The sequence below is a fragment of the Adiantum capillus-veneris genome, chromosome 7 (genome assembly GCF_014529385.1).
Source record: "Adiantum capillus-veneris isolate H3 chromosome 7, ASM1452938v2, whole genome shotgun sequence".
NCBI classification, from domain to species: Eukaryota; Viridiplantae; Streptophyta; class Polypodiopsida; order Polypodiales; family Pteridaceae; genus Adiantum; species Adiantum capillus-veneris.
Window position 1 is genome coordinate 5,805,751 of NC_140937.1, and position 25,963 is coordinate 5,831,713.

The window sequence follows — 25,963 nt, forward strand, 5'->3', positions numbered from 1 at the left end:
CGTCGACGAGACGAGCTTCACACTCGTCTAGACACCAGCGCTCTAGTGGTGGCGGTGGTGGTTGTTGTGGGGATTCTGCCAACGATGCCTCCACACCGCCTCGTGCTCGACGAGGCTCTTTACCCTCCCCTTCTTTGCCCGCCCCCACACCAGCCACAACATCTCCATCTACGCCAGGTTTTGCACGACTGACTGTTCCTAGAAGCTACACACCTCTACCTACTCCGCCAGGAGCCACCCCACTCGACACTCCTCGCTTTGGGGCCCAGACGCCGGTGGAGACACCTGACGTCCGTACCCCCATCGACACGCCGCTAGAGACCCCTGCCGGGACACCCAGGTTCACGCGTCACCGGCCAGAGGGCTTGTCTTACTCCGTCAACTTCAGCGGCGGCATCATCATGGATGATGACGGCAAGAAGGTGATCTCGCGCATGTGTGGTCTTTGCTCTCAGCTGTTTAGACACTACATACTAAACAAATGGTGTGAAGTACCAAGTGATTTAAAAAACAGAGTCATCACCATACTTCATGATGATTTTCCCGTTCCAACACGGGATCAACGCTTCAATGAAAACCTGATGAAGATTCGAATGCGCGAATACTGCAAACACAAGCGTTCCGAAGTGCAAAAAGCAATCAAGAATGGGTGGAACAGGCCAGATTGGCTGCCCAAAGAAGATTGGAAGAATGCGAAGAAAGCAGCGCGCGAGAATCCCGACAAGTGGAAGCAACAAAAGGATGCAGCCAGAGCGCGAGTAGAGGCAGGGAGCTCGCACCACTTGGGGAGCGGTGGATGGGCATCATTTGAGGCCGATTTTGTAAGTGTTTTCGCATTGCTCTTTATGTTCGATAGTTTAGGGTTTATGTGTTTTTTAATTCTAACATAATGAAATCTTTGTATGTTTTGACAGTGGTCAATGACAGGACGTGATCCCACACCGTGCGAGCACGAGTACGCAGGCAGGAAGGGCTTAAACGCCCTGATGGACATTCTCAGTTCTCGCGGCGGCATGGTTAGTATTAGGGTTTACTCTTTTCTATTTTTTGTATTGTTTTATAAATGTCGCTATATGTTTATACTTACTGAAAGCTGTCTTATTGTCCATTTTTGCAGAATCCGACAGATACGCCGCTTGGACGCGATGAGACGTCTGACTAGACGACGTCAGTTTAGCCGTAGCTAGATAGCATTAGTTTAGGGTTTCTCATAGCTTATGTATCATGAGACGGATTTTATACGTCTTTTTGAACCATGTATATTATTACATTTGTCACCGCAGTTCCTTTTGCCAATCAATTCTTTATGCCTATGATGTTGTACAATTGTCATTATTACATTTGCCAATCAATTCGTTTTGCCTATGATGTGTACAATTGTCAATTTTGCAAACAATGCGTCTTGTGGGTGACTATTTTGGGTCTATTATCTACCCTTGCACTTTTTTTAAAAAGTGAATCAAGTACAATATGGTTGATGGGTGGCAGGGCATTCAATGCCCTGCCACCAAAAAAAAAATCTCTCGGGCGTCTCTATAACCGTTGCTATTTATGGCTCTGTAGCGTCGCTATGAGCATCGCTATAGTCTTCTGTGTAAACGTCGCTATAACCGTCGCTATGAGCGTCGCTATGAGCGTCTCTATATAGAGACGCTCTCGTAGCGACGCTCGTAGTGACGGTTTTAGCGACGCCGGGGGTTATAAAAACCCAATGTATTTCCGTCGCTAACAGCGTCACAAGAGCACACAACCTCTTGTAGTGAAGCGCCGTACGCATGCCCTTGTTCGCCACACTTGAAACACCGGTTATCCTTGCGATAACGCTCAAGCTCTTCAGGAGAGAGTTTGTTTCTACCTTTGTAAACGCCCTTCTCTTTAGCTTTGTTGGAGTTGCCCTTAGGAGTGTTTTGGACATTGTCCTTCCCCTTAGGCTCGTTGGAAACCTTGTTTTCCGTGGGGCTTATTATTTCTTTTAGCCCCTGTTTGGAAATTGATTCGAGAGGCCACCATAGTATGGTGTATTACCGCCGATATGGTACGTGGCCTTTGGGAGTTGACATACTCCGCCATTTCTTTGGTTAAGCCCGCACAAAATTGTTGCTTTTGCTCTCCAAAATCCAACTTTTTGAAGATAGTGGATTTGCGTTGTAGGTCCGAAAACTTGTCTACATATTTGTGGATGGATTCATAGCGAGAGAGCTTTAAGCTTCGCCATTCGGTGAGTACTTTGTCTTTGGCATCGGTGGCCAAAAACTGCTTCATAATGGAAGCTCTTAAAGCATTGCATGTTTGTGGAGCTTCACCGTTGGCTCGTAGGCTAGACCACCATTGCCTCACGGAATTTTTAAAGTGCGTAGCTACATGGCGTAGCTTAGAGGACTCCGTGAAGCCCTCATCTCCAAACGCCGCATCAAATTGCTGGATAAAGGCCAAGACATTGTTTGTAGCACCAAAGGTACCATCATAGGTAAGGAAAGAGATGCTCTTCCCTCCCTCTTTGAATTTCTTAAGCTTGGACGACCTCTTCCATGCGGCATAGGATTTCCTATAGCCTCTTCTTTTTGATGGTTCAAAGGTTGCACCATCACTTTCTTCAGAAGGTGAAGAATTTGAAGAAGGTGGAGAAGAGAATGACCGCTTCCTTGCCATTTTCTTCTCTTGCTTTTTATCATCCCTCTTTGAATTATGGCGTGGAGAAGAGTGTGATGGTCTTCTCCGCTTTGGTGGTGATGGAGAGAGTTTAGCCCGCCGTCTTCGTGGAGCCATCTCCGCCGAGGTGGCGGGAGACTCACTTCTTTCTCGTTCCTTCGGTGAAGGCTCTTGAGTTCTACTTTGGGAATGAGATTCATCATCAAGAAGTAAATTCTTGAGACCTCTTTTGGGAGTCTCACAAGGAGGCTTCCTAGGTGTTCTCTCGTCATGGTGATGAGCTTGGAGAATCCCTTGAGCACGGAGCTGCCGTTGCACTTCACTTTGGAGAGATGGATTGCCCATGGCTTGTTGAAGCCTAGAAACCAGATAGTTAACAAGCATCGGAGCATCATTAGTAGCTTGCTCATTAGAAAAATCAAAGTTATCAACATTGATTTCACTCTCTTTACTATTGTCAGCCATTCTAACAACATTTAGGTGTAAACTTTTTAGGTGTACTTTGGCACTTCAAGCCCTAGTTGCTACTCCTCTTTACCCCTTTAGAAAAAAAAATCAAGCTACTGTACCCATGGCTCGAATACCATTAATTGCAAGGAATAGAAGAGAGGGTCTTTCAACACCAAAACAACACCGGATCTTGTCAAGCTTCTAATAGCTCAATAGTGGTTAAGCCGTAGGCCAGCCCCGTAGGACTCCACTATTAAGATCATAGCTCTCAACGGTGATGCCACGTTAACTGCACGAAGGCAGGCGCACTGCAAGGCTGAAAAATCCCTATTCTACTTACTCACAGGCAATTAATAATACCAACCATTTATAGCTAGCTTGAGGACGTCCTTTCTTGAGCAAGAAAAGAGAAACCTTGTGCTCTGGTACCAATGTAACATTTAATGGCCTAAAAACTTGTGTGTAGCGGAAATTAGCATGAACATAGTAGGCATTTCATTAGAATAGATTCCTAATGAGAATTACAAGAGTGCTTGGGTGGAGAGAGCAACAAAAAACATAGCACCTAGTTAGATAGCATGAACAATACTTTCAAAAGAGAGAGAAATTAAGCTATTGACAACAGTTGAGGACCGGATTTGCATGGAGCCGGTCCCCTCTCCAAAAGGCTTTGTATTATGGTTTCTCCCATCAAGAGAGACATTGTACAATACAATTCTTTGTGTTCCTTCAAGACTAGCTAGTGCAATGAAGATGAAAGCTTCATGCACTGAGCAAAATATTTAGCAAACACAACATCAATTATCCCCGGTCTCAGAACCAAGGCCTCACACACCTTCGAAGATGGTGAGAGCTAGCAGGGTATGAGAGGAGATTGAGAGGAAGAAGGAGTATCTTACGAGAAAGATGTACATCTCCTCACATAATCACTCATATTAGCATAGCTTAGCTTAGTAATTAGCATGGTAGAGGAGATAAGCATGCATTGAAGCTTGGCTCTTGGTTGGATTTTCATCCACATGCCAAGAGTGTGTCGATGTAGGCTTCTATCTCACAAGCTTGGAGTAGGTGATGAGCTCTCCATTAAAGCTTGGGAAGAGATAGTCTTGTTTACTTCGCACATGAGATTGTGTGAGTGTGTGTGTGATAATGCCCTGCAAAAATCAGCCCCCTCTCTCTCTTGGGCGAGCCCTCTTGCTATTTGCTCTTGCTCTACCCTCATTGGACCTCCCCAGGCCTAGCCAATGGTAATTAAGGAGTATAAGTGATAGCCTTCTGACATGTGTCCCCCTTTCCCCTTTTGTGAGAGCTTTAGGTAATTTAATAATTCAACTAAACTCTCATTGGACCCCTTTGCCTCCTGGCCAATAGGAATCAAGCAAGCCATTGGGCTGCTGAATGCTCATTGGACCCCTTGGGAGACTGTCCAATAGTCTTCTAGAGGACTTAATTATCAATGGTTATTTTATTAAGTGTTTTTTAAATTAAGTAAACTAGATTTACTCTAGCCTAATTCTCATTGGTCCACCTCCAAGGCCATCCAATAGGAATTGGGTACACCTTGTGGGCATCTAGCCTAGGGAGCTGACATGTGTCCCTCATTCCCTTTGTGTAAAGGGAGCTTGTGTGTGTGTGTGGCTTTCTCTCTTATCCCCTACATGCAAGGCTCGCCCCCTCCTAAGTAGGGATTGCAAAGACTTTTTTGTACACACACAAAGCATCCAATTTCCTTAAGGTTGACCTTTGGACACAACCTTTGAATTTTGGAACCTTAGCATTTTGGAAGTGTTAATGGGCTGAACAATAGGGTCTTTTTAGCCCATTGTTGCACATGGATCTTTTGCAGATGCCCCCCCCTTTGGATCCCTATTTTCCCTCCTTTGGATCCCTACTGTGGCCTGTCTGCTAGCTTAACCAATATTCGAGCTTTTTCTCCCCTGGCACTTCCCCATATTAATCGATCAGTATAATATGAGAAAATCATTTAGGAGAATTAGATATATTTTATTATGACATCGGCCCCACCTCTTGAACAAACAGCACAACACATGGTCCCTAGGGCCCAAAATGTTGTTCAAACAACACCCTTACCACCTCCAGTGCTAGGACCGCAACCACCACATCCGAGAATCACTTCTGTGAATCAAGTGGGTTGTGAGTCATCTATTGCTTGTTTGGAAGGCTGTGAGGAAGATATAGATCCTAACATTGCCTATGGGATGGATGTGCTTGAAGAAAGTCCACAATACTACATGGAGGACTATTGGGGACAAGTCAAACCTGTATATGAAGTAGCTTCTCTTGCGGCAAGAGGCCAAAATATCAATTACACTGCTAAGAGACCACCTCTTCAATGCTATGAGTGTGGAGGTCCACATCGTGTAGCCAAGTGTCCTATTAGGCTACAAAAGAACACCACACTAATGCAAATTAATCAAGTGAGCACGTCTACAATGACGATACTCATCTGTAATCGATGTGGCATAGATCATTTGATTGCCCAATGTCCAAATAATCCAAATGCACCGAAGATCCCGCCATTAAACTTGATTGAAGTTACCGAGGAGCCATCACAAAGTACACATGTGGTACCAGTAAACATACTCACGCGGTCGATGCTCCAAAAACAAAATTATATTCTTGAGGAAAGAGACAGGGCATCAATTGCCCAATCTCAGAAAAAGAAGAAAACACGAAGGAAGAGATCGCAAAAAGAAGCGAAGTCAGCAGACCCCAGTTCAAAGACCAACATAGGGACTGGTGATGACCCCGTATATATGAACGACGCTGAAGAGGATTCGAATTCAGGTGAAACCATGGAGACCAAAATGACAACTAAGATAGAAACCAACAAGGAAGATCTTCATGAGCCACAATGGCTAGGATCCAAAAAGAAGATAGGAACTTACCCAAACCGTATAGAGGAGATTGAGCGAGTCAAGCAATTAAGGAGTTTGGTAGAAGATACCCAAAGGGATCTAGAACCAGCACCTAGGAAGATCCAGATTACAGACACCGTGTTCCCTACGCAACAACAACCTCACCAAGTCCATAGACCCTTGGACATACCTAGTGTCATCCAAGAAGAAAGTGACTTAAAGTCATGGGAAAGTGGGCGTACTCACTTCTTGATGGAAAGAATGTTTACAGAGGGACTACCTAATCCTATCGAAGAAATGGAGATCCCATCTTCCCCACGTCAAGGGAGTCAAGGCCAAAAGGTGCCGTTAAGCATTGCCAAATTGATGGATTTCATGTCTTCAGAAGTTAGAACCGCCATCATGTCCAAACTATATAAAGACCCTGCGCTAGTCTCAGCTCTTCGAGCCTTCCTCAATGGAGAACTAAAGTTTGGGCTACCACAATTTGCACAGATGGATGGAGTTGGGGAGATTCCAATGGAGGAGGAACACTTAGATCCACAACCCAACCTAGATGAGAACCTTGTTATAGAAATACCTGTTAACAAGTTGGGACAATACTTTGAGGGTGATGAATCCAATGCGACCATACCAATCACTACTAAGGGATTAATTGTGAAGGGAATCCTTGATGGTGGCGCTGGGGTTAGCATTGTGACTAAAAATTGCTGGGAAACTATGGGAAGACCTCACCTTGCGACCACAACCATAGTAGTGAAGATGGCCAATGGGTCTATTGTTAAACATATTGGGATGCTAGAAGATCTTAAGATCAAGGTCTTTGGACATAAAATAAGAGTTACCTTCATTGTTATGGATTTATCCAAACACACTATGGCATCGGAGATGATCTTAGGACGTCCTTTCATGAGGGAAGCAAAAATGGTGCATGACTGGTCTAAAAACCATGTCTACTTGCAGTTCCAATATTCTGTCATTCGAATGGATCTTGTAACGGGTCGAGCAGATCCTCTAGGAAACAGGTTTATAATTGATCATAGATCTGACACCACAGTTCACTCGGCCCTATTGCAGTATTGTTACATGTGTAAAGCGGACACTGATGTTGGGAAAGATTCTCCTTATATGGATGTACTACCTGGGATGACTGAGTCGGACAATGTGGATTGGGTCCACCTAGCAGCAACCATAGACACTTGGGGAAATAGGGGGATGACCTGGGTAGCTCCTGAGGGGGATGAAATGCCCGTACCCTTAAATATGCTACAAGCAATGCATATAGCTTCTGACAAGACTCATCCTAATATAACGAAGAAAACATACAAGTAGGTCCCTAAAGCTTCTTTAGCGACCATAGCTAGTGCTAAAACACAGAAGCCTTGTAAGAAACGTCCCACTCGTCCCAAGAAAGGTAAGAAAACGTTGCGTTGGATTCCTAAAAAACTATTAGAAGCCCAAGGCTACTATAAAGGAAATGATCAAATCTGGGTGCCAAAACGTAAATTGGGTTCTTACCTGTCACCTGACCTATGTGAGTCAAACCCTGTGACGACAAAGCTGATGAAAGATCATGGGAAAGGAAAAATCATAGAACACTATTAACCGGATCCGGAGCTAGTATGGGTTCCCAAGCGAGAAAGGTTTGTTTTGCTCAACTCAACCATAGAAAAAAGGAATAAAGCTTCTAGCTCCTCAGGTAATGCATCCATAGAGGTAAAAGCTTCTACACAGCCTCCACCTACAATAGTGGACCTCCATAAAGATACAAAGGAATCCACACCTCCCAGTATTCAAGCATCACCTGATGGACCACTTCAAGTTCGATCCTGGGAGAGTACCTTACCACCCTTGCAACTCGACGAGGCACCTAAGGTAATCGAAAACTACTGGCAAAAATCCTCACCTGTTACCAACTGGAACATTGGTTTCAAAGGGTGACAAGCTCATTTCAAACGATATGATCTACCCAAGGAAGGGGGAGTGTTTGCTGATATCCATCATTCACTTGCTTCCCTCTCAACCTTCCTCCCTAACCTCTCAATCTCCCAATCATAGGGAATGTACATATAAAGCCTTATACTCACAAAAAACAAAAATAATAAAGAGCAAGAGCAATTAGCAAACGAGTATGCACAATAAAAGTCAAAACATTGACCCAAACCTACACATGTCACATCCAATACAGTGAAACAAAAACCTACGTCATAAAACAGAAACTCGAGTGATGGAGGGTAGGTAAGATTAGTACGATAGGAGTGTTTCTATTTTAGAGTTGAGTGATTAGCAAAGTTCCGTTTTCCCACTGATGTGCCTCCTAGAGGTATTCTTTGTGTTTCCTAGTGTATACAGGAACGTGTTGCTGTGGTTAGGATTTGGACCTTCATGGAATCTTTCTCTCGTTCGCACTTCAAATCAAGAACGATCATCAACACAAACAGGTGTTTCTTGTTCATTAGCATTGTCCTTTATCTGTTTGCATCCATGTTTGTCTGCTTTAATTGTGATTGTTAGCATAATATCCAACACATTTGTTTAACGAACATTTTGTCATAATCACTTGTCTAGGATTAAAAATCAAGCAGTCTGACTAAGCTAGTTTGACCAAGCTAGGTGTTAGAGAACTTCTCTTAATACCATGGGGAATGCCTTCCTAATTATTAATGGTTACTTAGGTTCTTAATCCGATTTAGGCAGCATTGTGTGAAATGTACTAGGGATTTCTAGTGGGCTTAGTCCCTAGTGACCTTTAGCTTAAGTATCATAAAGGGAGTTTACTAGTGTGATGAGCCTGGGGAGGTGTAACAGTGTTATATGACCCCCCAAAAGTTACAAAATTAAAATGCTGAAAACGAACAAACAAAAACAAATCAAAGTGCCACAATGTAAAATCTTAAGCTGGAAGAGAAATCTCAGTTTGATTTGGTACTTCACTCACATGTATCGCCTATGGTACTAGAGCCCTAGAGGTTCCCAGTGTGGGCGCTTTTCTTTGAAAAGCAAAAAACCCAAGGCATACAAAATAAGCACACACATCAAAATTGAATCACCGTGAAAAGACTTTGGGGGGTCAAAGAAAAAGTAATCAGTCAGGCGATGATTTCATGAGAAATTCCTTTTATCATAGCTTAACTACAAGGTCTTCTAGGTAAAGCCTCTAGTCAGCCCTCGAACATGAAATACTTGGCTCTCGTGATTAAACAACTTAATTGACCAGAGAAAATTGAGAAGCTTATCCATGGTATTAATAGTCGATCTCTAGTGCCTTTCGATTGTTAAATTAGCGACCCCAGACTTGTTTAGTTTTTTACCTTTACATCTATTTATGCATTTGATTGTTTATTGCTGAAAAATGGTTTAAAATTCTGTTACCAATCACATTGTTTGCCTACAACTGCATATGCTTTTTAATTCTATATGAGAATGCAATTACTGTGCCAATGTTGTTTGATTTTTCAGTGAATGAAGAAGGCTAAGGACATTCATCTCAAATGCTCTTCCACCTCGACGAACGAGCTTCAACTCAATAGCTTCCAAGGATGGAATCTACATCAGGAAGGGGGGCATGTTAACCCTCATGGCTCACGGACACCCTATCACCTACGATGGATGTTGTATTATTTACTTGGTAAAGTCAGGTACCGGACTTGTCGGTCCAATAGGAAAAGGGTAAGAGTGATCACCGATGAAAGGTGCACTCTAACTGGAACATTCAAGGGATTAGTTGGCTAAGCAAGGGCTGAGCTTCAAGCATTTTTCACAACCCAACCCAATTTGGAAACCACTTTGACCCTCCACTATCAATCTCTTGAGCACATTACTTCATACATTTCCACGTGCATGGGGAGATTCATTGTTGAGTTACCAAACCGGCAAGGGCAATGGGTCCCTGAAGGCCTTCTCCACCACATCTACCAAGGGGACATGCCATTTCATCAACGGCTTGCACGCTTTGCCACCATAGCACAACCCGTCGAACAATATGTGCGGCTTGAAGCTGATGATGTGCAAGCAATGCGTAAGGGAAGGATTGGGAACACTTTTTTCTCTGTTCAGGCCATAATGATCTTCCTCCTTCACGAGTGCCCAGCAGGCCCTGACGTAGTGCTACCACACTTGCAGATCGGCGGGGTATTGGCTGATGTGAAGGACCGCAAGCCCGCGGCCATTGACTCATCCGCAGAGGAGAGGACGCTTGCCTTGACCTGCCCTGTAGGGATTCAAGGCCTCTTGGAGGCCTCTCCATCAGTCGGTTCATCCTCGGGACCGCCAGAAGGAACCACCACTCGGGATTCCATCCCTGAGGTAGAGATTACCCGCTTCTCCTCCATTGTGGTGGGTGGGGAGGAGTTTGTGTTTATGCACGATCTGGAGAAATCCTTTGAGCTTCGCATGGATGAGTGTTTCGCCATCCTCGATGCCCATGGCAAGTTTGAGGTTGATACTTTGGCGGACACAGTGGCGATCGCACAAGCCGAGGTGGCAGCGGCCGAGCAGGCCAAGGTCTCTGAGGAGGAGTTTGTGGACGTGCAAGCCATGTGTTTGGCTAAACGCGCAAGAGTGGATTCACCACCACCTGCTGCAACACCTGTTTTGCTTGATCCAAAGGGGAAGTCAAGCGTGGATCTTTACTTGCACCCGGATGCTGATGAGGAGGATCGTAGACAAGAGGTATAGATGCTCACTTACATTTGATTGTTACAAATGATTTTGTTAATGTTATATCATAATTCTGTTCCCTATCTCAGAAAACCTATGTTTTGCAGGATGTTCTGGAGGTTGATGCCTGGGCGCAACGGTCAGGGGGGAGGAGGACACCGTTCGGACCTCAAGCGGCACTTGCTCACTACCTCGGCACACTTCCCACTGGTGTCGTGGTGTTTGTCCATGCCGACTACTCTCCGAATGGTCGCTACAACATTTTTGCTCTCCGTTCACTCTCCAAGGCGTTGTGTTTAACAACACTTGCCCAAACGGCCAACCTTGTAGTGCTTGTAAAGAAAGCTTTTGCAATATCCACTTTCGGTGTAAACTTTTGCCGGCACCTTATGCCCATGTCGGCATGAACCAAGCTGTAGGGGTAGGGGTTAATGACACCCAAGAAATCACGACCACTTTACTTAACAGGGAGCCACCCCAAAAAGCCAAGCGCCAGAAAATTGTAATTAGAAAGATCCTAAAGCAAAAGCCGGATATCATGTAAAGCATTGATTTCTTTAATGAAACTACTTTTTGCTGTCTATGACTCTCTTTCTTGCAAGGTTTTGAATTTCTTATATGTTGGGCTTCCATTGTGTATGAGAAGCACCATAATTTCTGCTATGACTACTAAAAGGTTTGGCAGGCATTAAAAATTATAAAATGCATACTTTGTTATATCTAGGCTTCCAAATTTATGGATGTGCCTAGTAAAGGGCTTGGAAGTCCCTAAAATATGCTGCCACAAGGGCGCGCATTGGGGCCTTCCATCAGTAGATGAAGTGTGCAAATGCGCGCCCTTGTGGCATATGAATTTGGACACATCTAGGAGCATACCCAGGTACAAAACAGAGTGAGAAGACATTAATACACAGTTGCAAAATAGAAAGACATGGATACCTAGGAAACCTTAAGCCCATCTTGCCCCAGATACCTAAAGTTGTATTAACAAACCACAAGAGTAAACTATGTGGCAATATCTAGCCCTTTTTGGAGTATAGGACTGACATGGACTAAGGGGGGATGATTTCCAGAAGTATCTATGCTAATTGAAGCATTGAAGCAAACAAAACATACTTATTGCTTGTCAAAATTGTCTGGAAACCACTGGAAAGTGTCTGGAAAGCACTAGGAAAGGCTGCCACAAGGGCGCGCATTGTGTCCATCCATAGGCCTCTGGAAGCCCCAAATGCGCGCCCTTGTGGCAGCCAGTTTGGGGGCATTCCAAGCCATTTTCAACACTTTGTAGATGCTTTTTCCATGCAATAGTGAGTCACATAGCATGGATACATCAGGAAGTGCATGCCCCACTTAGCCAAGGTGCCAATTTTTCACAATAACAAGCTAATGGCTACATACATACAATAGAAGGTAGAAAAAACTTGGACCAGTGCTACATTGCATGGTACAGAATTAAAACAATACAATGCACAGTGGGGTATACAATAAAAGACACTTATATTCAAATTCTTCCCAATACAATGCACATAGTGGGGTATACAATCAAAAGACGCTTGTATTCAAATTCTTCCCAATCTTGGAGTTCTGTAAATACATAAAGGTTTGATGCCTAATTACAAGCTACTCCTCATGGTGCAAACGGCGAGCAAGCTGCATATCCTTGGGCATAATGGTTACACGCTTTGCATGGATGGCACAGAGGTTAGAATCCTCAAATATGCTAGTTAAATATTGCTTTGCTGCCTCTTGGACTGCCTCTATGGCCACGGCGCCCATCCGAAACTGAGTGTTGTACAATTGCAAAACCTCTTTGCATAGCCTTGCAAAAGGGGCCCTCCGAATCAAGAGCTCGGTGCTCTTTTGATAGTGTCGAATCTCCGCAAAAGCACGGCTGCGCTTTCGTACCTTCTGAGGTCGACGTGGAGGTGCATTTTTGGCACGAGTTGGGGCAGCTTGCTTCCTCTTCTTGTAGACAATGCTCTTTCTCTTTTTTTTCTACATAGGCACTTCCAACACCTCATAATCTGATTCCACCCTCTCTCCATCTGATTCGTGCTCTTCACTATTGACCGGATGTGATGGTGTAGGTCCACTCCCTTTAGGAAGTGTCTTACCCCCAATAGACATGTGAGCCTGATAAGTTTGTATTTGGACGCCAACCCATGGGGCATCTTCATCCGTTTGCGTCTCTTTGGAGCCTTCTGACGGTTGCTTTTGGCTGTTTGTTTCTTTGCCTTGGTCGCTCTCATCCTCCCCGTTGCCATCACAATCGTTGGACTCTGATGAATAGACAACAAGGCAATGCTTCCGTCTCTCTTTTGCTGCTGTAGAGGACTGGCCGTGCTAATTTGAAGCTCCAGCTTCTTCTGTGTGGACTTCACCTTGAGCTTGTGAAGTTCCAGCTTCTGTTGCTGTACCTTTGAGTCGTTGGCCATCCGGCCCCTCTGGATATGCAATCCTAGACGTTTGTTTTGTTCTTGCCATGGTAGCACCTAGTAGGGAAAATGACAAAATGAGCGCCTTCAACCTTTAAATAGGTTTTTTTGAGATTTGGGCCCTTTCACACTATGCGGCCAATTGAGTGAAACTCAAATAAACCAATTGAATTTAACAACTAAACCTGGATCATTCGGACGGCTGACGCGACACCCAAACGCCGCCTTTTCGATACTTAGTTGCACGCCAAGCTTCATGGCCTAGGGACGCTCGCGAGTGTTTCCACTTCTCGGATGCTGCAGTACGGGAGGCGTTGCGTAACTGCTTTGCTAACATCGACTCTCTTGCTTTCTCAATAGTACGAGTCTCCCAAAGGTGTGCCTAAAAAACCAGTTAAACTTATCTTGGAGGTAGTTGGAGTGTGAACTACCACCACCATGCCGAGTATTCTTGAAGTAGACTCCTTTTGCTCGATAGTGGGACTTCTCCATGCCTTGTGTACTCCATATATCAAGCGAACCATAGCGGTCCATGAAGTATGCACCATGCGCATAGAGAATGTGCTAAAACAACCAAAAAGGAGATAAGCTAATAGAAAAGTTGCATTTTCAAACATTGGATATGTATTAAGTCCGTTAAAACAAACCATGTAGTGTGTAATCTTGCTTTCAGACCATCCGTCCTTAGCAACCTTTGTGAATTCATAAAGCACCTTCTTGAATTCCTCTCGCTGCTCAATGGTGGTGCTTGAAAGATTCATCAATTGCACAACCTTTTGAAAGGTTGACCATACTAGCTTGCGTTGGTTAGCAACCTCCACATTGGGATCTTTGTCCGTCGTGCATGAACACAAATCTTTCCACAACTCCCACCGCTTCGCACTTGCTAGATCGACACTTGCCTTGGATACTTGCATTGGAGACTTTGACATCTTCTTGAAAAATCGACGTGCCTTGGCTCCATTCATGGAAACCTTCTGTGCCACCTCATATGTCTTCTCCCTACAAGTCTCTGCTACAATGTTCACCCTTGATCGGTGACATCCAATCTCATTAAGGAGCGTCTCCACCCCCTGCAAGGAGTCTTTTGACCGTTGAAGGGGCTTCATTGTGAAAGCATAATCAATGTGATGCTTTAGGATCCTATCAAATATTCGCATAAACGCATGCAATGTACAAAAGTGAACATTGTTGAGGGAGAAGGGAATTATGGGGTTCCACCCAGGATCTTTGCTATCCCTATTGGGCACGTGCAGCATATCACATGAAAGAACCAAAGTTTGCCACTCCCTATTTATATGGTCATCATTATTTTTGTCCTGACCTTCCACTTGAGTTGCTCGACTTGTCTTGTGCCCTTTCGTACAGAATGGACAGGGAAGTAAAGAATTTGCACCTTGTTTGCATCCAAGCATGCACTTTATGGTCTTTAGATCACCACCTAAATGCCATTCAACATCAAACTCCCCACGTCCTGGAACCATGAGCTTCTCACCGTTTATTTGAGCTTTAATGAAAATCCATGCAAGGACTTCATGTGTCTCTTTCGGAACTTCAATTGCACCAAGCCACCATATATCCTTCTCTGATTGCACACTAAAAGAGGGCTTTGTTGCTTCACTCGAACTGCAAGATTGCTTGGCATAGGCTAGGGCTTCATTCATAAGCGTGATGCTCATTCTCTCCAACTTTCTCCCTTTAACAATTACACACTCATCCAACTTCAGCACGAACACAAGCTTGCCTTCAAGAACTGCCAACAATATAAAGCCTCAGAATGCATGTTATGACACATCATAGAGCATGTAGGCAACTCTAAACTAAACTGCATCACTCAAATTGTAGAAAACAGCCATGGACTGCTGCAATCGTATCAAGTCCACAAAGATATTGTTGAATTTGGTGTAAACAAACCCTTCGGTCCACAACACATTGTTAGAAACAACACTGCTTCTCTTCCCGCGGCCCTTCCTTCCTTCTGATTTGCTACGGAGCAGCTGAAGAGGCATCGTGTCTTCAATATACAAGTAGTCCCCTAAGTGGTGAACAACATCTTCATTTGACACCTTCTTGGCAATCGCCACTCTGTGAGGAAGTGGAAATAGGTTTTTCGTGACTCCTCGTCTTCTTAATGCATCTTTTAACACTTGATGTATTGCTTGATAGCCCTTGGTACTAATCCCAACAACATCACAAATATCCTGAACATCTAGATCAGTGACAATATTAGAAAAATCACTAGAACTCTCTTAGTGATTGCGTCTTTCAAGTGTTTTGCCTCTGGAACATCAAGCATCCCAATAAAATCCTCTTTGTTGAAACAAGAACGAAGTAAAGTAGCCCTAGCTGACGCATTCTCGTCACCACACGTTTCTTGGACGAAGTTCCTATTGCCCAAAACAACAATGATGAGCGGTATTAGACTTAAACAACATGAGGGACAGAACATGTTACCTCATAGCTGTCACCCTTCGTTTTCTTGCACCTCCACGTGGTGCAAGAGTCTGAATTTTGGACAACTCTCGTTTCCTCACCCTACCTCCCATGGCAGTACTCTTCATGTGTGAAAGAGTATCCTCAAGCTTTTTAATTACATTTTCCTTGGTTGTGATGGTGCTCTTTGCCTCCTCAAGCGCACTAGTAGCTGTTTGCATCCGATCTTGAAGATTGTGGAAACTCCCATTGAGCAACTGCCAATGACGCAAGTAGATCTCGGACCGCACAATCTTGTGTTTGTTGAGTCTCTTGCCGTAGCCCAACAAACCTTGCTCTCCATTTCCAACGTATTGCAACAGTGATGAAATGTTTGTAAAAGACGGATGAACATTGAGAGAAGGATCCTTTGGATACACGCATCCGTATGTCCAGAGATCCACATTCTTCTCCCCTTGAGCACGACGTTCGTTGGCTGAAGGTAATGTACCCAAGCATGTTTTCTTTGTCGGAACATACTCTTGAGGTAGGCGTAGGAAAGCCATGGAGACCTACCGCGTGAAGAGCTTGCTGGGACATTGGTCACGTCGTCAAGAGGCATTGTAGGATGGAGAGATGGAGCTTGAAGGATGGAGAGATAGAGCTTGTAGGATGGAGAGATGGAGCTTGAAGGATGGAGAGATGGGTGTGTAGGTGCAGCAGCAGGTGCAGGTGCAAGGGGGATGGGTGTAGGAGAGGAGCTTATATTAGGAGGGAAAGTTTTCAATTTTGGGGGGAATTTCCTAAAAGTTTTGGAGGGAGTCAAAAAATGTTGAATTATGAGTAATTTAACTTAAAAATATTTTTTTTATTATGTGTATATGTTGGGGGTACTTTTTAGGGGGGAATAGAGTTTTTTTTAAAGTTTTTGAAAAAAGTCATTTTTTTGACCTCTTTGACCCACGGATTTGCTTAGGTGGCATGGGAGAGTTAAGAGGCCACTTACAAGTTGGCCAAAAAGCTAGAGAGAGAAGACTCCCTCCCCCCCTACTTTTCAAATGGTTTACCCCCCCCTTCCCTACTTTTTAAATGGTTACCCCCCCTTCCCCCTACCTTTTTAGGGGTCAAAGGTGGAGGAGACCCTACCAAAATAGCCCCATTCAAAGCCTTTGTCCCCCTTAATCTTGGCAGGCTTCCTTTAAATTAGGGATTCTTACAAGGCCCATGGAAAGTCCATTTTTTTCCTAATGCTTTCATGGTAGGCCAATAGAAATATGTTTCAATTCCCTTTAAGGTAGACTGAATCCCTCTATGCCCCGCATAAGGAGGAGCATGAGATTCATACATTACTTTCTCACGTAGTGAGTTAGTAACGCATAGTCTATTGCCATAGAGAAGATAACCATCTTGTAAAGTAAATGGTTCTTCTTTCTTCCCTAATGCAAGGGCTGAAATCACATCTCTCAAATCGCGATCAATAGCATACTCATCTATCATTGAAGATAGATCATTGTGAGTTGCTATGGAAACCTCATTCACTCTCGGCCATCTTAAGAGTGCATCAGCTACTTGATTATGCTTGCCAGCAATGTGAGCAATATGAAAATGAAATTGTGAAAGGAAATTTGCCCACTTGTTTGTCGGAGAGCTTGGTCTGCGTCATGAAGTACTTAAGACTTTGGTGATCCGTTCGCAGAATGAAAAGAGTCCCCAATAAATAGTGCTTCCATGAGTCTAAGGCATGTAGAACTGCAAGGAGTTCCTTTTCATATATGCCTAGAGCTTGCTCAACAGGGTTGAGCGTTCGACTCTCATAGCCTATGGCGTGCCCTTCTTGGAGCAAAACAGCTCCAAGGAAATCACCACAAGCATCACATTGGACCTCAAATGGTTTTGAGAGATCCGGTAGTGTAAGCACAAGTTGAGAGATAAGCTTTTCTTTAAGCTTTTCCAAAGCATTGTTCTCCTTAGCAAACCATATGTACCTAACGCTTTTCTTTGTTAGGTCATGTAATGGTCTAGCAATTTGTGAGAACTTTTCTATGAAGCGTCTATAGTATGCACACATACCTATAAAGCTTCTTAGTTCATGAAGTTTCCTTGGTTTAGGCCATCCTTTTATTACCTCTAACTTTGATGGATCCATTTGGATGCCATCTTGAGAGATAATGTGACCTAAATACTAAATCTCTTGCAAGAAAATTCACTTTTCTTTCGATTAACTTGAAATATTACCTGGAGGTGTTGCTTGTGTTCGTCTAATGAATTAGAGTAGATGATAATATCATCAAAGAACACTCCAGTGAAGGATGAGGCCTGAACAGCTTCTCCATCAAGTGGTTGAATGTGGCTGGTGCATTGGTCAAGGCCAAAGGCATGACAATGTATTCATAAAGACCAAATGTGGTGCGAAATGCGGTCTTTACAATGTCTTATCAACTATCCTTATTTGATGATAGCCACTTTTTAGGTCAATCCTACTGAAGTAGGTCGATCCTTGTAGCTTATCAAATAGGTCTTCTACGCGTGGAACGGGAAACCTATTCTTGATAGTGATCCTATTTAGTGCTCTATAGTTGACACACATATGATATGTCCCGTCTTTATTTTGCACTAATAGCACAGGTGAGCAAAATGGAGATGAGCTAGGCCTAACCATGCCCTTCTAACTAACTCATGCACTTGCCGCATAATCTCCTCTAGTTGAGCTTGAGAAACTCTATAAGTAGGTTTGTTAGGTGGTGAACTTCCTGGAAGAAGTTCAATTGCATGGTCATCATTACCTCGTTTAGGAGGTAGCTCACAAGGGATGTCGTCAATAAAAACATCTTGAAACCCCTTGAGGAAATTGGATAACTCTAATTCCTTTTGGTTGCTTTTATTTTCTTTTGCTAAAGCATTAGGTTCATTTTGAGAATCTTTAACAAAAATCATGTACACGGAAATAGAGCTCTTTATTGACTTGTTGAAAGATGGTGTATGTACAATGGGGATAGTGTTACCCATTTCCTTAGCATCTATATACATGTCTTTTTCCCTGAACTTAAAGGAGATTCTCCTTTCAGGGAATTTAACATTGGCAGCCAGGCGATCAAACCATGGTGCCCCTAGGATTACATTCTCTTGCTTGAGAGGAGAGATAAATAAGTCCTCTTTGTCCACATAGCCTTGGACATGAAGCATCAATTTCCCGATTAAGGGAGTGCCTGAAGCTTCTTGCCCCTTGAAGGCACTGTCTGCGGGTAGGACATCTCCCATCTCGTAAGCTTGTATGCCTAGCTTGGTGGCCAACTCTATAGATATAAAATTGTGAGTAGAACCAGGGTCAAAGAGAATAAAAGCATCATGTTCTCTTACCTTTCCCCAAGCATGGCATAGAGGAGATCCTTTGTGATGAGTTTGGTGAGTCTCCTCCTCTTGGATTTCAACCAAGGAAGCTCTAGGAGGATCTTGGCGGTTGTTCTTTTGGGGACAAGCGCGGTACGCATGCCCTTGTTCACCACACTTGAAACACCGGTTATCCTTGCGATAACGCTCAAGCTCTTCAGGAGAGAGTTTGGTTTTACCTTTGTAAACTCCCTTCTCTTTATCTTTGTTGGAGTTGCCCTTAGGAGACTTTTGGACATTGTCCTTTCCCTTAGGCTCGTTGGAACCCTTGTTTTCCATGGGCTTATTATTTCTTTTAGCCCCCGTTTGGAAATTGATTCGAGAGGCCACCATAGTATGGTGTATTACCGCCGATATGGTACGTGGCCTTTGTGAGTTGACATACTCCGCCATTTCTTTGGTTAAGCCCGCACAAAATTGTTGGTTTTGCTCTCCAAAATCCAACTTTTTGAAGATAGTGGATTTGCGTTGTAGGTCCGAAAACTTGTCTATATATTTGTGGATGGATTCATACGGAGAGAGCTTTAAGCTTCGCCATTCGGTGAGTACTTTGTCTTTGGCATCGGTGGCCAAAAACTGCTTCATAATGGAAGCTCTTAAAGCTTTCCATGTTCGCGGAGCTTCACCGCTGGCTCGTAGGCTAGACCACCATTGCCTGGCGGACTTTTGAAAGTGCATAGCTACATGGTGTAGCTTAGAGGACTCCGTGAAGCCCTCATCTCAAAACGCCGCATCAAATTGTTGGATAAAGGCCAAGACTTTGTCTGTAGCACCAAAGGTACCATCATAGGTAAGGAAAGGGATGCTCTTCCCTCACTCTTTGAATTTCTTCAGCTTGGACGACCTCTTCCATGTGGCATAGGATTTCCTATGGCCTCTTCTTTTTGATGGTTCAAAGGTTGCACCCTCACTTTCTTCAGAAGGTGAAGAATTTGAAGAAGGTGGAGAAGAGGGTGACCTCTTTCTCGCCTTTTTCTTGTCTTGATATTCGTCGTCTTCACCATCACTTTCATAAGAGGAAGAGGGTGAAGAAGATGGAGAAGAGGGTGAAGAAGATGGAGAAGAGGGTTTCCTCTTTCTTGCCTTTCTCTTCTCTTGCTTTTTATGATCCCTCTTTGAATTATGGCGTGGAGAAGAGTGTGATGGTCTTCTCCGCTTTGGTTGTGATGGAGAGCGTTTAGCCCGCCGTCTTCGTGGAGCCATCTCCGCCGAGGTGGCGGGAGACTCACTTCTTTCTCGTTCCTTTGGTGGAGGCTCTTGAGTTCTCCTTTGGGAAGGAGATGCATAATCAAGAAGTAAATTCTTGAGCCCTTCGTATGGATTCTCTTCTTCTTCCCGAATCGGAGAGAGACCTCTTTTGGGAGTCTCACAAGGAGGCTTCCTAGGTGTTCTCTCGTCATTGTGATGAGCTTGGAGAATTCCGTGAGCACGGAGCTGCCGTTGCACTTCACTTTGGAGAGATGGATTGCCCATGGCTTGTTGAAGCCTAGAAACCAGATAGTTAACAAGCATCGGAGCATCATTAGTAGCTTGCTCATTAGCAAAATCAAAGTTATCAACATTAATTTCACTCTCTTTACTATTGTCAGCCATTCTAACAGCGTTTAGGTGTACTTTGGCACTTCAAGCCCTAGTTGCTACTCCTCTTTACCTCTTTAGAAAAAGCACTCAAGCTACTGTACCCATGGCTCGAATACCATTAATTGCAAGGAATACAAGAGAGGGTCTTTCAACACCAAAATAGCACCGGCTCCTGTCAAGCTTCTAATAGCTCAATAGTGGTTAAGCCATAGGCAAACCCCGTAGGACTCCACTATTAAGACCTGTTACCATATACATGTGGTAGTGATGTGTGTGAACACACTAGGACTGCCGGGGCATTTTTTCCCTCTTTAGGAGGTTTTTTCCCCCGTGCGTTGTATATACGCCCATCACCTTTAGGGCTATCTATCTTTCCATCGCACACTAAGTAACACACTTTCTATTGTGTGCCTTGAGCTTCCTTCATCTTCTCCAAGCTATGTGTGTTTCTCTACAACCCTAATTCCAACAATTGGTATCAGAGCAGGTCACGTCCTCCCGGGCTTAGTCTCCAGCTGCTCCAGCACACGCCTGCTCACTTTCTCTGATTTCAATGAGCTTTGGCGAGCGTTCGCAGGTCAACAAATACTTTGGGATAGCTCGAAGAGCTGGGTCTGCTTAGAATTTTGATTTGGGCTCATTTCGGCCTCCGTTTCCACTACAGGTAGTACTGCACAGGCTATTTCGTCATTTTGTGCATAATTTCAGTCAATGCCGTTTTTTGCATAACAGGTGCCTTATAGTCTTCTACGGTTTGTGCTATATAGCACAGGTTGTTCCCGCTCCGTTTCTCCTATTTTTGGGCAGTTTTCACATCAGGTGCAGCATTTACCATGGCCGACAACAACAACACAGATGTGTTCAAGATGTTTGCTGCTGAGGACAGGTTGGATGGGGACAACTACCCTATGTGGGCTTATATGATGCAACATGTTCTTGTGTCAAAGGGTGTCTGGAACATTGTGCAGGGCATTGATGTACGGCCTGGTTCTGAGGATGTAGGCGATGTTGAGGATGTTGCAGGTCTTGCTGCAAGGATTGCAGCTGTTAGAGTTGTTTTGCCTACGGCAGAACAAGCTCGTTGGGATGTTAAGGATGCACAGGCTCATGCATTGATTGCGTTGTCTGTGAAGCTCACCATTGCTCCTCACATCCGTTCAGTAAAATCTGCAAAACAGGCTTGGGATATTCTAGCAGGTCTTTACGCAAGCCGCAATGAGGCTAAAATTGCTTTGCTGCGTAAAGAGCTGGAGTCGAAGATTATGCATGAGGAAGATGATATGGACACTTTCCGTGCTAGTGTCAAGGATATCAATGAGCAGCTTATTTCTGCAGGTGAAGTCATTTCAGACAGTTCCCTTGTGCAGACTGTTTTTGATGCCTTACCAGATTCCTACCAGACTTTTGCTAGTACTTGGAGACTGATGACCCAAGGAAATCCTGAAGTTGTCAAGTTTGATGCATTATGCACTTTGTGTTGCAAGAGTCACTTTCTAGAAAAAATAGGACTAGGCAGTTGAACATGCTTTTATTGCTTCTCAAAGAATGGGTGGTAACAATAATGCAGCCACTTCTTATGGTTCTGCTGCGAGTGGCAAAAATTCTGTTCCTAATGCTTCTGCTGGCAGCACTTCGTCTGGCAATTCTTGTGATAAGGGCAAAAAGAAGATGCGTTGCCATTATTGTAAAGCCAATGATCACTTGATCAAGTCGTTTCCTAAGTTGAAGGCCAAAGAGGCTAAGAAGAAAGAGGGTGGTTCCACTGCAAATGATGGTTCCACTACAAATGCACCCATTGTTGAGTCTTCTGTGAAAGTAGACTATGTTGCTGATGTTGATGTAGAATGGGCTTTTAGCACAGAGTGCACTTACAATCCTGCTATCCATGATGCATGCTTGTCAGTTGCTACAGATTCACATGTGTGGTATTTCGACAGTGGTGCTACAAAGCACATTACCGCACATCGTGAATTGTTTACCTCTCTCGAGTCTGTCCCTCATGGGAATTCAGTCACTTGTGCCAACAACGCCTCTTATCCAGTTAAGGGAGTTGGAAAGCTTGTGATTACTGCTGCTAATGGCAGTTCTTTCACACTTGTTGATGCACTTTATGTACCTGGGATCAAGAAGAATCTCTTGTCTGTATTCGCACTTGTTAGACTTGGACTGGTAGTCAAATTTGTGGATGACAGATGTACAGTTCATGATCTCAGTTTTGGTGATGAAATTGTTGCATCTGGGCTTTTGTGCCGTGGGCTGTATAAGCTCACTTTGTATGACAAGTGTGGACAAAATTTTGCAAATGCTGTTGCAGATTCAAGGGCTATTTCAGATGCGAAACTTTGGCATGCACGTTTTGGTCATCTGAATTTTGCCAGTTTGCTGCGTTTGCAGAAATTTGATATGGTTGCTTCTTGGCACCTCTTGAAGCACCTGTCAAACATGTTTGTGAAGGCTGTATTTTGGTAAGATGCAGCGTTCTAAATTTCCAAAGGATGGTTCAGTTCGGGCCACATGCAGGTTGCAGCTTGTGCATAGTGATGTTTGTGGGCCCATGCAAACTCCGTCCTTGGGCAATTACCTGTACTTCGTGACTTTCATTGATGATTACTCTAGGCATGCATGGGTATTTCCGCTTAAAGCGAAGTCCGAAGTTTTTATGTGCTTCAAACAATTTCTGGCTATGGCTGAAAATGTCTCGAAATGTACTATGGGAACCCTCCATTCCGATCGAGTGGGGGAGTATATGTCTCATGAATTTAATGCATTTCTGGCTAGTCATGGGATAAAACACCAATGTACAGTGCCTTTTACACCTCAGCAAAATGGTGTTGCTGAGAGGAAAAACAGGTCACTGACGAAAATGGCACGATGTATGGTCAAAAGTCAAGCTTTGCCACATTCTTTTTGGCTTGAGGCCATCATGTGTGCCACTTATGTACTTAACAGGTGTCCTACGAAAGCTTTGCAGTCTATTACTCCATATGAAGCATGGCATGATAGAAAGCCTTCTATTGAGCACATGCGTGTTTTTGGCTGTTTGGCATATGCTTTGGTGCCACAAGTGCAGCGCAGAAAATTGGATAATAAGGCTGTCAAATGTATTTTTGTTGGTTATAGTGCTGAAAGCAAAGGTTACAGGTTGTATCATCCGCAAACAAAACGTATTCTGGTTTCTCGGGATGTAGTGTTTGTGGAAGATTCTATTCAGCCCTTGCTGTCATGTACTAGAGACAGTAATGTAAGCTCACAGGACATTTATGACACTTTGTTGCCTCTTTTTAGTGGTGGAAATACGAATGTAAGTTCCAATGAGGCAAATGTGCAGCCTATGGGGCTTTCTGAAAATGTTTTAGATCAGCCTATTACTGATGCAGATGTACATGATGTACTTGATGAGAAAAGGGCTGAAAATGCGCAGGCTAGAGGTATGCCAAAAGGGCTTGTGCACACTTTGCGTGACAGTAAATTGGATGCACCTTTGACTAGTCGTACTCGTTCAGGCTCTCGCCATGCATCAGATTGTTATGCTTTGGCTGTGTCTAGCTTACATGATGTTGAGGAGCCTCTGTCTTTTGATGAAGCACATAATTCAAAAAATTGGATGGCTGCCATGCAATCAGAATATGATGCACTTATAGAGAATGACACATGGACTTTATGTGATTTGCCTCTTGTCAAAAAGGCCATTGGTACTACGAAGTGGGTTTACCAGTTGAAACGCAAACCGGATGGTGAGATCGATCGCCATAAGGCTCGACTTGTTGCAAAGGGTTATGCACAACAAAAAGGCATAGATTATGAAGAGACTTTTGCTCCCACTTGTCGTATGACTATTGTGCGTTTTCTATGTGCATTGGCAGCTCATTTTGGTTGGGATGTACATCAATCAGACATTGTTACTGCTTTCTTGAATGGTGACATATTTGAGGAAGTTTATGTAACGCAGCCTCGCGGTTTTGTCATAAAAGGACAAGAGGACAAAGTGTGCAGATGTAAGAAGGCTTTGTATGGGTTGAAGCAATCTCCTCGTGCTTGGTATGAGAAAGCTGACACTCATTTGGTTAAACGAGGCTTTCGTAACAGTCCAACAGAAAGCACATTGTATGTAAAGCGTGAGGGTGATGTACTTCTCATTGTGGTTCTTTATGTTGATGATTTGCTAATCACTGGACCAAATGAGAGACATATTGCTGAATTTAAGGCTGATTTGAATGCTACTTTCAAGATGAAAGATTTGGGGCTGTTGCATCATTACTTGGGTATACAATTTAAGCAGTGTGATGGTGGTATTGCCTTGTGTCAGAAAAGTTACATAGAGACATTGCTATGTAAGTTTGGACTTGAGGATTGCAAACCTATTGCCACTCCCATGGAAACAGGTTTGAAGTTAAGTATACATGATGTTGGTGATCCTGCTGATGTCACTCTTTACCAAAATGCTGTTGGGGGCTGCCTCATTTATGTATGCAACACAAGGCCGGATATTCAGTTTGCAGTCTCACAGGTCAACAGATTTATGCATAGCCTAGGGTCTAAGCATTGGCAAGCTGTCAAGAGGATTTTTCGCTACCTTAGTGGCACTTTACATCTTGGCCTGTTTTATCCCAAGGGGGGATCATTGCCGCCAGACTTACATGCTTTTTCGGACTCAGATTGGGCTGGTTGTTTTGACACGCGAGTGTCCACAAGTGGTTTTTGTTTCATGCTTGGCAGTTCATGTATATCATGGTTGAGCAAGAAGCAACCTACTGTGGCCACTTCGAGTTGTGAGGCTGAGTACATGGCAGTCTTCACAGCTACGGTTGAGTGTGTATGGCTCAGACGCCTTATGGCTGATTTGGGTGTTGGACAGGACACTGCCAACACTATCTACACTGACAGTCAGAGCTCATTCGCAGTTGCGAGGAACCCAGTTTATCATTCTTGCACAAAGCACATTGAGGTGCATTACCACTATGTCAGGGAGAGGCTCTCAGCAGGAGAGATCAGCTTGTCTTATGTGCCAACACAGGACAACCTTGCAGATCTTTTCACAAAGGCATTGTCTCGTGAGAAGCTTGAAGCTTTCCGCAAAGCTTTGGGCTTACTCCCCTTTGTGGACTAATCCTGTCCTCAGGGCATGGCACTTCCCTTTACTCATGTGCCAGCTCTCGTTCATCGCATCACTCCAGGGGGGATTTGCTACCATATACATGTGGTAGTGATGTGTGTGAACACACTAGGACCGCCGGGGCATTTTTTCCCTCTTTAGGAGGTTTTTTCCCCCGTGCATTGTATATACGCCCATCACTCTAGGGCTATCTATCTTTCCATTGCACACTAAGTAACACACTCTCTATTGTGTGCCTTGAGCTTCCTTCGTCTTCTCCAAGCTGTGTGTGTTTCTCTACAAACGTAATTCCAACAAGACCATAGCTCTTGACGGTGATGCCTTGTTAACTGCACGAAGGCAGGCGCACTGCAAGGCTGAAAAATCCCTATTCTACTTACTCACAGGTAATTAATAAT